This window comes from Cydia splendana, chromosome 2, assembly GCF_910591565.1.
Source record: "Cydia splendana chromosome 2, ilCydSple1.2, whole genome shotgun sequence".
NCBI classification, from domain to species: Eukaryota; Metazoa; Arthropoda; class Insecta; order Lepidoptera; family Tortricidae; genus Cydia; species Cydia splendana.
Genome location: NC_085961.1, coordinates 23,120,060 through 23,135,846, shown reverse-complemented (window position 1 = coordinate 23,135,846; position 15,787 = coordinate 23,120,060).

Here is a 15,787-nt window from a genome sequence, read left to right as displayed (position 1 = left end):
CTGCAGGTTAGTGACCAAACATTCTTGGCCTCGGTGCAATGTGCTGCCTCTATGGCCCCGAGAGAGCGAGATAAAATGCCTCCAATCAGGTTTTGAGCACTATGCACCGAGGACAAGAAGGCAGGCAGCGACACACTGGAAATTTTGCGGATACCCAGGCCACCGTGCCGAATAGGCAGAGAGGCCTGGGTCCAGGACCTTTCTTCAAAACGTATGTTGAGAACAGATGACAGAGTATCCTGAATAAAGGAGTCAAGTTTTAAAAGTAGGGTGGGATGCTTCCAAAGGTGACTACAGCGGAGAACATAAGTAAATTTGGGTACGAACAGGCAATATCGAATGATGGAAAAGGCGGTATGCATATTAATTTTTAGTAGGCGTTCCGAAACAGAATTAAAATTTTGGATTTTGGCATTGACATATTCGTATAAAGTACCATAAATTATTTTGTATAACTATGTATGTTTTGACCTGTAGGTATCCTCTCAAAATATGGATTCGAACATAATGTTGATTTATTTATTCATTAATTCGTCCGGGTCTTGTAAATTGTACTGATATTATTAGAGCCAGAAGCCATTAAAACATAATTAAAAGGGTAGTTCATTAATTTGGATTGAACTGTTCATTTACTAGAAAATTATGTTCATTCACTGGTTCAATCATCGCTTCTGCTATAAATGCGCTAATAATCCAAATAAGGCACTGGAAACGATTATCTCTATTAATCACATTGCTAAATATCTCAGGACCTACTTATGCTATCGATTTGAAATTTGGAGTACCTAGTTACAAAGAAGGTATTGACAGGTTTTTTAATATAGGTAGGTATATTTCTTTCTATGAAAAATTGTGGAAATAATTTGAGGGAGGGCGGGGGCAATAGTTCAAAGACTAGCTACGAGGTCAAGAGGGGTGGGTAAATATGAAAGGACTTGATTATACAAATAAGTGTTCATTTATGAAGGAATAAGAAAAAAAATACCTTCACCCAAGGGGGTGTCTCTCCAAAGTTTATCAAGGAAAAATATGAAATTATTATATAACGTTAACAAAAGTTGCCGTGAATAATACAGGAAGAATATAATTAAGTATATCTCTATCTTGTTTTTTTTTTATTGAACAAAAATGTATATTTTCTGAAATCTAACCGCCTTTGCATACTGTATGTTTTTGTTGAAATTCCCATATCATAAAGTTGGAAGTAGGTAATTTTTTTTTAATAAAAATTGAAATGGTTGCAAAGTACGGGTCCCTTGGTTCTCTAGTTAGGCTCACACTTGACCAGTAAGCTTTTTAATTAAAATATTTTTTATGGTTAATTCACTAGTGTAACAATACTAATTCTCACGACGCGCGGGCTCGAATACTTTCTCGCTCGCGCAGTACTGCGTCACACCGGCCAGCCACCGAGGAGCACCGAGCGCGCACGACGATCGCCGACCGGACCGAATAAAAGCCGCAGTCCGCGCCGCATCAGATCACTTAGCTAGCGACTGCCTTAGCGATAGGTACACCTCTGTCCTTTGGCTAGTCACAATGGGTCGGGAGTTCGATAGCCCACTTGCAGTCTTCTCCCAGACTTACCTAGGTCCCTTGGCGATAGGTTCATAGACTGTCCCTTGGTATTTTTACATTGTGAGTTGTCACGCTCAACAATGACAACTACCCACTCTTTTAAAGAAGAAGTTGCATCTACCCTACATTATTTTTCTAAAGTACCCTACGTGTAAAATGGGACTGTACGAAATAAATAAGGAGGCAAACGACGAATCATCTAAAGAAGGTAGTAACAACACAACTTGAAGACAAAGTAGCAACAGAAGAATCCACAGTCACACCAATACAGTTGATGTATGCTATCAGACCAGCTTCACTCCAGGGGGAGGGTTCCGTCGAACACCCTCTCAGGCAGTATTTGTAAGATAGTGCCAACTTGGCGAAACTGAAGGAGACATCGTTCTACACAAGTCCTGTCTTGGTACTCTCTCTTCAGACATACGTGTGCCAGAGGGAGAGAATATAACAATCCAGATCCTGGTACTCTCACGGGACGTCATCGAGCACCAGAGGGGGAGAATGTAACAATACTGATCCTGGTACTCTCACGGGACGTCATCGAGCATCAGAGGGAGAGAATGTAACAATACTGATCCTGGTACTCTCACGGGACGTTACCGAGTACCAGAGGGGGAGAATGTAACAATACTAATTCTCACGACGCGCGGGCTCGAATACTTTCTCGCTCGCGCAGTACTGCGTCACACCGGCCAGCCACCGAGGAGCACCGAGCGCGCACGACGATCGCCGACCGGACCGAATAAAAGCCGCAGTCCGCGCCGCATCAGATCACTTAGCTAGCGACTGCCTTAGCGATAGGTACACCTCTGTCCTTTGGCGAGTCTCAATGGGTCGGGAGTTCGATAGCCACTTGCAGTCTTCTCCCTGACCTCCTTAGGTTTAGCTAGTGCCTTGGCGATAGGTTCCCGACTGTCCCTTGGCAATTTGCATCGGTAGCAGGCGTGCTCAACCTTGCCGTCTGTTATTCGATATTACGTAGATAGGAAGTAACCAGTTTTGTATGAACCCATAAATGTATGCACCTATATGTATAAGTTTCCATAGTCAATAAAAGTATCGTTGACATTGGCGTTTGAGTGAAACTCCCACCTACCCTACACTAGTAGGTACACTTACTCTACTATCTGATGTTGCTGACTGTGAGTATATTTTTACATAAAGATAAGATAAAATGTTTATTTGCAAGAATGTAGGTACATATTTACAAGATGTCAGGGTGATAATTCTGGTCTCCATTTACATTCAGCCATTTATTGGCGTGCAAAATTCTGTCGCATTTTATACATATAGTAAAAATGTCAACATATTACAAACTAATTGACAATACAACCCTATCTTATACAAAAATAAATACATCAAATTTAATCTCAATTATATGTCAAAACACCAAATTTCAATTAATATAACCTTATCATAATACAAAAATCATACAAAATAGAAAATATATCATATTACAATTTATATGTCAAGTTACCAAATTTCAATTAATACATAATAGTCACAAACAAATATAAATTAAATGTAATAAAATATCAATCTAATAGGAATTATTTTACACTATAAAAACACTTATTAATTAACCACTTAGTAAGTTCTTTCTTAAAGATTATTTCTGGTAATTCTTTGAATTTGTCTGGTAACTTGTTATACATTTTTATGCACATGCAGTAAGAATTTTTTCTGTAGATGTCTGTCTTCTGTAGAGGAATGTAAAGTGCGTGTTCGTGTCTCACTTGTCGTTTAAATACTTCTGAGCTTTTTTTGAACATGTGTGGGTTTGTCTTGACAAAAAGGCAGGCCTCTTTTATGTACATCGATGGCAGAGGTAAAATTTCCATTTCCTTGAATAGTGGTCTACAACTTTCTAAGAACCATGCTCCACAAATAGCACGTATACATTTCTTTTGTAGTCGGAAGGCTCTAGTTATGTCGGCTGAGTTTCCCCATATCAGTAGGCCAAATGATAAAACCGAAGCTACAAAGCCATGATATGCATTCAGCGCTGTTTCTATTGATGCAATCTGTCGTAGTCGTTTCAGTGCGTATACGAAGCGGTCGAGTTTGTTACACAAATAATCAATATGATGTGTCCATTTACAGTTTTCGTCGATGATTATGCCTAAAAACTTTGTTGTCTCTACTTGTTCCAGTGTTCTGTCTTTATATTGTAGTTTTATCGGCAAATGATTGGTCCGGTAATTGTGAAATTGCATGAAATTAGTTTTTGATATATTAATCTTCAAATTGTTATCATTTAGCCATGTTATTATATCATTTATAGCCCTATTTATATCTTCCTCGAACGTTTCGGGATCTTCACACTTGACAAGCAGGGTAGTGTCATCTGCGTATAAGATGCAGTCATGTTTCGTAGAATTAGGGAGATCACTGATGTACATTAAGAATAGTAATGGCCCCAATATGCTCCCTTGAGGAACCCCTGCCATTATAGGTTTCAGTTGTGATCTACTCGTTACTCTACTTCCGTTTTCAAGTTTTGTGATTTCTACACTCTGGTTGCGATCCCTAAGATAACTGCCCAGCCATTCTTTACATTTACCTCTCATCCCGTATTTTTCTAGTTTGGTAAGCAAAATGTCGTGATTAACAAAGTCGAAGGCTTTTGTCATATCCAAAAATATACCCACGATAGGAATTTTATTGTTCAAGCTTTCCGTTATTATTTTTAGCAAGTGAAAGCATGCCATTGATGTTGAACAGTTTTTTCGAAAACCGAACTGCTCTGGCGTTAGAAGATGATGTCTTGTGACAAAATTTAGTAGCCGGTTGTACATTGCACGTTCAAATATTTTGGCGATAATTGGTATTAAAGTAACTGGTCTATAATTGCTCAACTCAGTTTTATCGCCTTTCTTGAATAGAGGCTTGACTACCGATAGTTTGAGTGCATTTGGAAATCGTCCCTGTTCAAAAGAAAGATTCAAAATGTAGCTTAGAGGTTCACATATAAATGCAGCACATCTTTTAATTAAATATGTATTTAGTTCATCATATCCTGTAGATGAGGTATTACGCAGGTTTCTTATAATTTTCAATATTTCGTTTCCATCCGTGGGTTGAATAAAAATAGTTTCATTATTAGTGTTCTTAATGTTTTTGACACTTTTGATTAATTTATGTCTTATATCTTCTGAAGGCTCTGACGTCACTAACTTCACAAAATAATCATTAAATGTTTCAGCAATATCCATGCTGTTATTATATGTCACCTCATTTTCTATTATTTTATCCACGCAGGGACCGTCTAATCTTGCACTTACATTGTTTTGTATTATTTTCCAAACTGCTTTACATTTGTTCTTATTATTTGATATATATTTATGGTTTTGTATCTGTTGAGATTTAATTATACATTGCTTAAGTATTTTATTGTACAATCGGTATTGTTTCTTATGAGCCTCTTTGTTACTTTTTGAATGTATGCTCTTCATATATAGTTGCCTCTTATTTCTACTAGATTTCCTGAGTCCGTTTGTCAGCCATTGCAACTTTATAGATCTCTTGTTCATTTTCTTTTTATATTCTGGAAAACATAGTTTATGCAGTAACATCAACCAATTATGAAATTCATTAAAAGCATCGTCCACTTCTTGGTTTTGGTAGACTTCATTAAAAGTAAGTGATGCTACGTGCTGGCTACAGTAGATGAGATTTACCTACTGGTTTTGTTTTGATACAGACAGCAGCAGAAATATAGCCCATAAGCGGGTGAGGAGTTAAAAATTCGCACGATCTTATTCACTTAACATTTTGAACAGATTTTTAGAAAAGCATTATTTCTCAATAAAAGGACGTTAGTGCTGGGATATTTTATGTTTTATTTTATATATATTACGAAGCCCTAAATGCACTATGCATGGTCTGACACGCACTTGGCTGGTTTTTTAAATTTCCTAAGCCAGTAAGTCATTCTAAATTAGAACAAATATTATTTTCGTTCCATGAAACGCATCACGTATTAAATAGATAAATAAAATATGTATTGCGGGACAACAACACAACTTTGTACTCAACACCGGCACCCAATCCTTTAACGGACTGCTTTAGAGCTGGGAGTCTTTGAGGAGTGTCTTCAAAAGGGCTTATTTCTCTATGAAAACCATACAAAAATAAGCCCTTTTGAAAATACACTCCTCATATGTAGACGAGTTTGGTCGAACGTCTGAAACTTTTCCTCTGTTAATGCGTGCTCTTTGTACCGCACCGTTTTAAGATAGATTAGCCCCAATGATTGTTTATTTGTGTTTTAATCTATTATTATTACAACTTTGCCGGTGCCGAATACCTACTATCTGCTGCAAACAGTTCTAAAACTATTGAAACTTGTAACATGATGCCCGTGAATGTATTTAATAGGGCTGCATTTACAAATTTCTATGAATCCAGGCAATACGAATTGCGAACAAAATATGACAGTTCGCTGCTGATATTGCACAAAAGGTAGTCTTAAAGTGGAAAACTGTTATTAAAGCATTATATACTTGAATTGTTTGTTTGTCGCTATACATTACTTTTAGAAAACCTGTTCGCGTGCATTTCAGCTCGTTACATCCGTTACGAGACCGGCTGACTAGCCTATGTAAATAAAAACAAAGTTATACTCGTAACTCCTTTGATCTGGGGCTACTTTGACGAGAGTATGCAGGTAGGTATTAGTCTTATAGAACCACTTCAATCTAGGTATCTCTAATGAACTGTTGATTCCCTTCAACACCTTATTTAAAATCGATATTTTAAGATGAAATGGGACGACAGTTTCTTTATACAAACGTAGTCTCCATTTTCCTCTCTGGATATTGACATTGTTTTTCTTTATAAAATTATAAGTTTATTAACTATAGCCCTTCGTTTGATTTTTATTTTTTGATTAGGAGCGAAAAACCAGTCAACAGCCAGGGAGGAAATGGGGGACTACATTTGTATGGAGAAGCGGTCATCCACTATCGTCTTCAATGTTGGAATGAATGAATCAATTTGTGTTTAAGACATTTTAAGTAGAGTTTACAAAGCCAAGAATTCGAAATAGAGTAAGTACCATTAAGTGCCAGACAATTTAAAACAATAATGAAGTTCTTATAATCGCAGTGAAACTCAAAATAAATATTTCCTTATGTTGCTCTAAGAAAGTTATACAAATCCAATTTATTTCCCATTTCCTCACTTCATGAAAACTTAAATATGCTCGCTAGGTAAACCACTTTGAAAGCAATCCTTTGATCGCGGTTATCTCTTTATATGCAAAAATATATCAAATACTTTAGGGTACTTTAAACAAAACTCTGTTGGTTGGTATTACTGAATTGTGCATAATATAAAAGCTGCATTAGGCGAAGAAGGCATAAAAAGATGGCTTTCTGACTCCAAAACTCCATTATCATTTGTACCAATAGTACCTATTTATGCTGCAACGGATAAATAGAATATTTTAATGAATTCCTGAAGTAGATAGTTACCTAATGAAGTTTCCGTTACTTAAGTACAATGTTGTTCTACAGAAGAAATGATATTTTATGGCAAATAATTTTTATTTACTGTTTCTCAGTAACACACTGTCAAAATTCAACTATCTATCTAACTATTTAACCCGCTGACAGACAGATGGTCAACCATCGGAGTCTTAGTAATAGGGTTCCTTTTGTCACCCCTCGGATACAGAAAATGAAAAAATATAAATAAATATTTTACACAAATTAGGTACCTTCTACATATATTTACAATATTTTCAAAGACCAATTTTATACTTCGTACACTCAACGTCAACAATGTAAAATTTTAATTCTAGTATAATACTATCCTTCCTTATCAGTCGTCCAATTTTCTAAACCCGTAAAGCACTCTCGTGGCCTATTTACAGAATATACTTTATATTTAAGTTTAGTTTTTAATGAGGCAATCAAGTTTTTTTAATTCTTAATCAAGAGTTAGAAACTGTTATTGAATGTGATAATTATTATTATATATTTATTTAAGTTTCAGGTAGATGGTAGATACAATAAAAAGAAAAATAAACTAGCTTATCTATAAAATAAAACTAAATAAAAATTAAAATACGTCTAAGAAATTGGGCCCCTTTGGCATGGTGCCGAGGACGCTGGCAGCATTTCCCCGCTGTATTGCGATGCTAATACGTTGTGCGAGAAAGCTGCCAGCTCTTCGGTCACCAGTGAAGTCGGTTAATGTTTTTGATATCTCTTTAAAAAATGTTACAGCATTAGGACCTCACGGGCCAAGGGTTTCTACCCCAAATGGCTTAAAAATATTAATTAGTTTTATGTTTAGTTCATGGTAAATGGTATTTATAATGTAAATTACTTTCGATTTATAAATTAAATTATTGTTATTGAAAAACCTGGTATTGATTTAATTATCACCTATCTAATGGTGATTAGTCTCATTGCTTTGAAGTTCTAATATGTAGTAGGTAATATTTAAAGTCGTTTTGTGATAAATCCAGTTTTTTAAAGACAAGATTGTCTACATTTTATATTAAACAGATGCCGCTCTATCTACGCAAAATGGCAAATACTTTGATATTCACAAAGCAGGTTGCATTACAACAAATTTCAAAGTTTATTTTCTTTGCACAAACAAGGTCTTATCTTAAACATGGATCGAATTGTTTCTTATCAATTCCATAAGGAAATCAGGTTCGCTTCGGACGCCAATGCAAACTTACATTTTGATGTCAAAATTATGTCATTTTGTTATCATTCGTCTGTACGTTTCGCTCGCGCCAATACATGTATCAACAAGTACCAGCGAAAAGCACGTGTGAATGATAGCAAAATGAAATCATTTAGATATCAAAATGTAAATTCGAATTGGCCTCCCTGTTAATAAGAATTCAATCGTTACAGGCGTTCCTAATCCCGATAGCGACGGAGAAGGCTAGTCGTTGCCTGCACTATCGGATCGACAAGACAAAAAGCACCCATACTCCTGCTCTGGAACTACTTATCGACATATTGCTAAAATATTCAGTCTTAAAAACAAGAAGCTCTACATATCGTGTCGAATGACCCGAATGAACCGACCAAATTCATAGATAACGTATAGTTAGTTAGTTAGTTAGAGACATTTGCCGTGTGGTGCCGGCGTAGAATGTCACCACCCCTTATCCTCCAGTGGGTGTCGTAAGAGGCGACTAATGGATCCTACGTGATATGCCATAATTCACACGTCCACCTGGGCGTTGGCAAGTCACTGCATTCCCTGTCTCTGCCAGTCGTATCGGTTACACGGTCCACTGGTGCCAGGAGGCTGGGAACGAGAGAGTGGGCTTGTAGGGGCGCAACTATTAGCCCACTATAATCTAATCACGCGCAGATGACCCTGGCAAAGTTCTCAATGGACATCGAGACAAAAAGTAAGTTCGGCTTTGCCAGCCATATCAGAGCTCACGCTCGTAATTAGCTAGGGTCGCCGTTGCCGATTACGGCATGGATAACTATAGTTAGAGACAGTTTTTATATTTTTTATTGCTCTTATATAGGTATATATTTTACTTTTAAGAACAAAAAAGAACGGGTTACCTACTATGCTTGTGGGATATATTCACTAAATATAATAGGTATTATACCGAGCGGGCGTACCTAAATGGGCGAATAATCGATCATCTTAAGAATAGAATTCCAATTAAAAAATATGACTTTGACTTGATATTTTTCTTGCTAATTAAGCATCATGTACTGCAGCGAGGATGTGCTAGGACTACCTATGAAATCAAGATGATATTTTTATATTTGACATGTACACCCAGCTGCAAAATGGCATGCCCACTTTATGAATGAATTAATTCTTTAAAAAAATGTCATTTTGTGTTGATAAATGTTGTTTATTTGAAAGAGAGCTCAGTCACCTTAGTAATAATTACCTTATCAATCAAGAGATGCATTCGGATACATAAATGTGATATCAATTTAGCAAATGGCTTGAATTGGTATATTATTTCACGATTCTGAATAGGTTCAACACCAGATGCTCAACCTGCATACGTGTTTCTGACGTTATTTGTGCACGTCAAATATTACTTTAAAACCAAGAAAGTTTCCTGCAAAGTTAGAAACTCAGATAGTTAACAAATCTGAGCGAAGACAACGTTTTTTATTCACGACAAGCCTTATGCCTCGCGAGTCACCACTCGGAACTTTATGGATGGCGCGAGACAGAAATTAAGTTTGAAAGCAGTTCGACACTCCGTCATACACACGCGCAGCGGAATCACAAAGAGCTAAACATTAACACGAGCTAGTTACTTATCTGAAAGGCTATAGCAAAGTTTTGCGCAGTTTTGTATGCAAGCAATTTCTCAGCAACTTCATTTTCACAAGCTGAGTCGGAATCAATGGCACTATATTTTTTCGTTTTGTGAAACTGGTAATTGAAATTCACTGTGTGCGTTGGATTAGTAATTACATTTTTGAATTAAAATATCTAGGCAAAAGCTGTAACCAAACAAAAAAATGTAAAACTTAAATATTAGACTTGATTTTATTTTCAATACATTACAGAAAAGTGAATTTTAACTTATAAACTGTATGTTTATTAGTGAATCATTGTCGAATACTTAAAAAATGGCTCTAATCTCAACGGTAATAACTGATTTGAATAAAAAGAACCGCAATATTGCGGTCTATCTTCATTGCAACGTAAAAGCCGAATGTACCTAACATTATCTAGATCATAATTAAAATAAAAAAAGCTATAAAGCATTCTAACTTAATTAATTCTAATACCATTATATATGTTACAATGCTTGAAACTTCTCTGATAAAGTTTACTTCATAAAAGAGCGATGTTAAAAATTCCATGCATTTCATGGCGCTTAGGTTTTTGTGATAGAGCACTGTTGAACACGACATCAATGTGTCTTTGGGCCCGATTCGGATTTTGAAATAGACATCTATTAGATATCTTTTAGCCGTCACTAAGATACGATAACGATATGTTTAAGATCTAACCTGTCAAATTTGACATTTGCGCGATTCTGGAGATACTCTTGAACGATTTCCTCAGGATATGACTTAGAGATCCAATTCACATCTAATAGATATCTTACGCTATCTAACGTAAAAGTGACATTGGTTGCCCGAATCGCGCTGCAAAAGAGAACTAGTTGATAACTAAACTATAACGTATCTAGAATGGATCTAGTACGTGTCGTCTCTTGTGAATATCTTGAAGTTCGAATACGGCAGTTACTGCCGTCAATATAGAGTTCATGGGTCAATAATTGTAAACTATAGCCAATATTCAAGAGGACGTTCTCGGTAACATTCTGAAATTTCCTAGAAATATAGGGGAAATTCGCGGTAACTATGAGTATTTAATTATCATTTAGAAATGCCCTACATTAACTATTAACACATTCAATACCACTAAGTGCTACGGGTTACGCTCGTAGCGCGTAGCCACGGTTTCGTCGTATGTAGCGCGTAGTCGCTACGAACAGTGTACCCGACAGTCGGGTTCTTGGTGTTGAATGTGTTAATTGAAACTATAAAGTTTAAATTAAAATAAATGAACGCCTCAGAAAACCCCGTATCAGCAGAGAATCTTTTCGAACACTTACCGGGAAATTCCCGGTCACATCACTAATCCTGCCTCTATTTACAAATGATGCGATTGCGACTCATTAACTTCTAGCTTTGCAGCATCTTTTCATAAGCCAAGTTTTTCAAATTAGAAAAATCTGTTTACATACATACGTATCTTACAGACGCGTTGAGGCGAGGAATCTTTTCGCTGTAAAGTTTTAATTGCTCGGGCGCGGGGCGTCTGCAACTGCTACGGAGGCGTACGTAGCTACGCTACGCTGATGCATGCACTCGTAGAGGTCTATACGCAGTTCCACGCACTCGTAGCTAACGGCGCGATTCGGGAAATGAATTAGAGATTCACTAGATATGAAATAGTAAAGATATGTGACGTTCCACAGCAAAAGGTACCATTGCCCCGGCTGAATATTGGAGCGGCGTTAATAATAGCGTAAGCGCCAGCCACCATAAGGTACCTTTTGCTGTGGAACGTCACATATCTTTACTATTTCATATCTAGTGAATCTCTAATTCATTTCCCGAATCGCGCCGTAAGTCCATTTATGAATAAAAAAATATAAGTACCATTAACGCCTCTTGATACAATTTTGAAATGAATATAAAACATTAAAAAATATATGGATATTGGGTGCATTAATCTGTTCCATTTGCATGCAAAAAACGCTGTTAGGGATTTACTTCCTTAGTTTTTTATTCTGAGTCTTCCAAATATCAGTGGTAAGTATAGCTTAGTATTACGTCACTTTGAATAAAATAGCACTTCCATGCAAGCTATTAAATAACAGTATTACCCGCACGTAATAAGTTAACCACAATAGATAACCCTTATGTTCAGTACCGTGAATAGTAAGCAATTAAAATTGCCGGCTTGAGTTAAACCAGTGTTTAAAATGTCGGTCAAATCTAATCAAGTCAAATTAGAATCCGATGTAGCCCGCCTTTGTTCTGCAGCGCACTTCAGCCGAATTAGTCCGGGGCGTGTATAATTTGTCAGAATTCACCAAAACTTCATAAGTTTATTAGAAACGACAATGCTGACTATACTAGACAGCATGGCCAGCATTTCTAATCACCTTGTGAACTGTAGTCTACGTAATTATGATTATTTAATAGCGATTCGTTTTTGTAATTAAGTGACGACATGTCTTGGTTGCTTTGTAAATAAGTACCCGTAATGTTGGTGGATTACACTACCTATAAATAAAAACATCTACCTAATACGTACAACCCTAAGTGTAATACCAAAATTTGGATTGCCCTTTCGAGAATACTATCTAAATTATAAATTAATTAATTACACATAAGTAAAAAAACACAACAACAACCAGTCATCCTAAAAGCATATATACCTAACACATTAACACACACATACATACCACTAACACACACATACACATAACATACACACATATACACACACACACACATGCATTCACACACAACACACATCACAACACACATTCACACACACATAACATTCTTCATTCCATCATAGTAAGTAAAATAATTGTATAATGCTGATAAAACTTTTAGTAAACTTCTATAGCTACATTTATTTATTTAACTGTGGTCTCGATGCTTCTAGCATGAAATACATGTCACATTTTGGCAAAACAACAAGGAGGGATTGAACAAGAGGGATAACAATGAGTGCAGCACTTTGTTATGTGCAGGAACGAGTTGAGTAAACGGTAACGTTCCGTGCGTTGTTTATATTTTAAATACAAATTAATCGGCTTATTCATGCCAACACTCTGAGAGCGTTGTTTTCTAACTAGGATGAAATGTTTTCCAGGGGTAGTTTCAAATTCGAGTAAGTTCTCATGATGCACAGCTTTATTTCTAGAAACGTAAAAGCAAAGTTCTCTGTCCCAATATTAAAATTATGAGTTAGTTTTTCTTATATTAATTAGGGGATTCGAACAAAACTTTAATACCTACACGAGAACAGTTTTACAGTACCTTAGAAGAAGGAGTGAAAGCTAGAATAGTCTCTAAACTCTACTGTAAAGAATGCATATGGTTTATGTGTTCGGGTCAAATTTTGCCCCGTCAGATATAATTAAAAGTCTTTACGATGGAAGAAAACGACGCTGTAAAGCGGCGGGAAAATGAAAAAGAACATGAAGTAAATACCTTATTCCAATGGAATAAGGTGGATGATTGTTTATATATTTATGATCTTGATGGACGCGTCAGTCGATTACGTACGCGGAGCGCGCGTGCTCTACTCCTCGATTACGGGGAAATGACGTATCTAAATACTCTGGGCTTTTATCTTTTACTCTGAATTTGATCTATCTATATGATACCGAAAATATAAAATTGCGTAACTACATTTCTTTACGTTAAGAGGTCAAACGCACGCGCGAGAGCGTAACTGAATATAACTGAAACTAAAATATGGAATCATTCTTTTTTTATACAGGTGCGGTTCCTGGACCGAACTGTCAAGCGGTAATCAGACCACATGAGCTTAAACTATAATTTATTATCAATTCGTAAATAATGCTAATAAGAAATATGGCAACATTACCACTTTTGATATAACATGCATAGTTCAAACTAAATAAAAAACTGTGTAACGCCTTGTGCTAATGAATTATCAGGGGGCTGCCACGGTTTTATTATACCAATCTAAGGCGCCTCGTGTCGACTCATACTTAGCTTATTTTTGTATATTCTGGTAACCTATAGTCTGAACTTTATTTACTAATAACATAACTCTATAGGTACAACTAATTGCACTAATTTACTATTTCGCTTTCAAACCCGACAACCCACTTAATATTAGTGCATGTACTTGTTTATTTCCAGTTATCGCTATAACCCTGTCTCTTCGCAAATTTAATGTGCTATTAACGTCGTTTGAATGTTTAAGCGACATTGCCGATGCCGGCTTTTGCAAAAACTGACACGAAATTGATATCAACTCATGTCCGCACATGAAAAGCAAATTACTCTGCCTATTAATGACACCGATAGTGTGACAGCCAAGTTTAGAAATGTATGTAGGTAGGGAAGCCTAATTATTTTGAATGTCGTATCTTGTGGGATTGTATTATATATTGTATCTATTGTATCTTGTAGTGGTGTGCAAGTAGAAATTTGTAGAAGAACTGAATCAGAACACACTTTCACTACCGACAACCAACCAATAGGGAGTATTACTGCAATGTTCTGCCGCCAGAGTGCAGCACTAATTTGTTTAGTAAACCATAGAGTAACTTATACTATACATACTACGCCTTAAACAGTTTTTTGACAAGTTTTTACTATGACATTGATGCATCAAGGCGGTCTGTTTACAGGTGACATACCGCGAAACGCGAAAATCGAAATTTCGTTATCTGTCTCTCTATCGATCGAATACGCAAGAGTGATAGAGAGGCAGAAACCGAACTTTCAATTGTCGTGTTTCACGGCCTACTGTGTGATTGAATTAGTGACGCCCTCTACGCAGAGTTTTCGTAATATTCCCTATTGAAAGCTAATTCAATTTCTATGACTTTTTTAAAGTGAGATTTTTTTTAAAGTTTCTGAGTGCACGTTCGTATACCTACGTCACCTACGTGTCAGTATTTAAAACGACCGAACACTGCCAATAATATTCGTACCTGCTTTATTTAATCTCAATACGTTTTTACCCATTTGTGATGATGGTCACAGGAGAAATTAATCTTGAAAGCCGTATCGACGCAAATATTTCACTCTTAATTTTGCTTATGCATTTTGATCATTGACATTTTTAAGCAATAACATTAAGCAAGAATATTCTGTCAGGTAATCATTTCGAGTTTCTAGTTGTAGCTCTAACAAAGTCCTTGCGAATTTATTTTATTTATTGAACACAATGTAAGCTTACAGTTTCAGACCAAATCACTTACACGCTAGGAAAACAGATACATTGTCAAAATAGTAAATATACATGCTAATTAATAACAATTAAAAACATACAAAAATATAAAATCATGTGCATAAAAATGTCATACAAATTAAAATTATAATTTTACTTACACTCTAAGAAAACAAGAAAATAAAATCAGAAATAGGGCAAAATACTATCTACCTTATTGATATTGTATTAAACTTGGCTTCGTTTTTGCCTTCATTTGCACGAATGTGCTTTACGCAACCTATGAAACATTGAGGGATTCACATTTGCATACAGGATTCTCTTCAATTTTTATGTCACAGCGCTATCAGAATTTTCATTAAGTCGCGTCTGATAAAAGAAGTTTCTAAATCAAAATGGCTCAAAACTCGAAAAACACCACGTGGTTTTAAAAATGATTTATGTTTTAAAATTAATACGAGCATATACCTCACCAACACACCGAACTGTAATCCTTCTGGCACCGCTGATGGAGTAAAAAGAAAACAAACAAGAAGAAAAACCCAGATAGGCACACATATATTTGTAACGTGACAATAACGACTCAAAATCGGACCACGCTAAGTTTTCATGTTTTTTTTCTTTTCACGCAGGTTTATAATTTCGACAAACATGGGATCTACTTACAAATAACGTCAGTTTAAAAAACATTGAATAAAATTTCAAAATGATATTTCCATATTTTCTATATTCATTTTCAAAGGATATGACGCCTCGTATTTACAGGGATCGT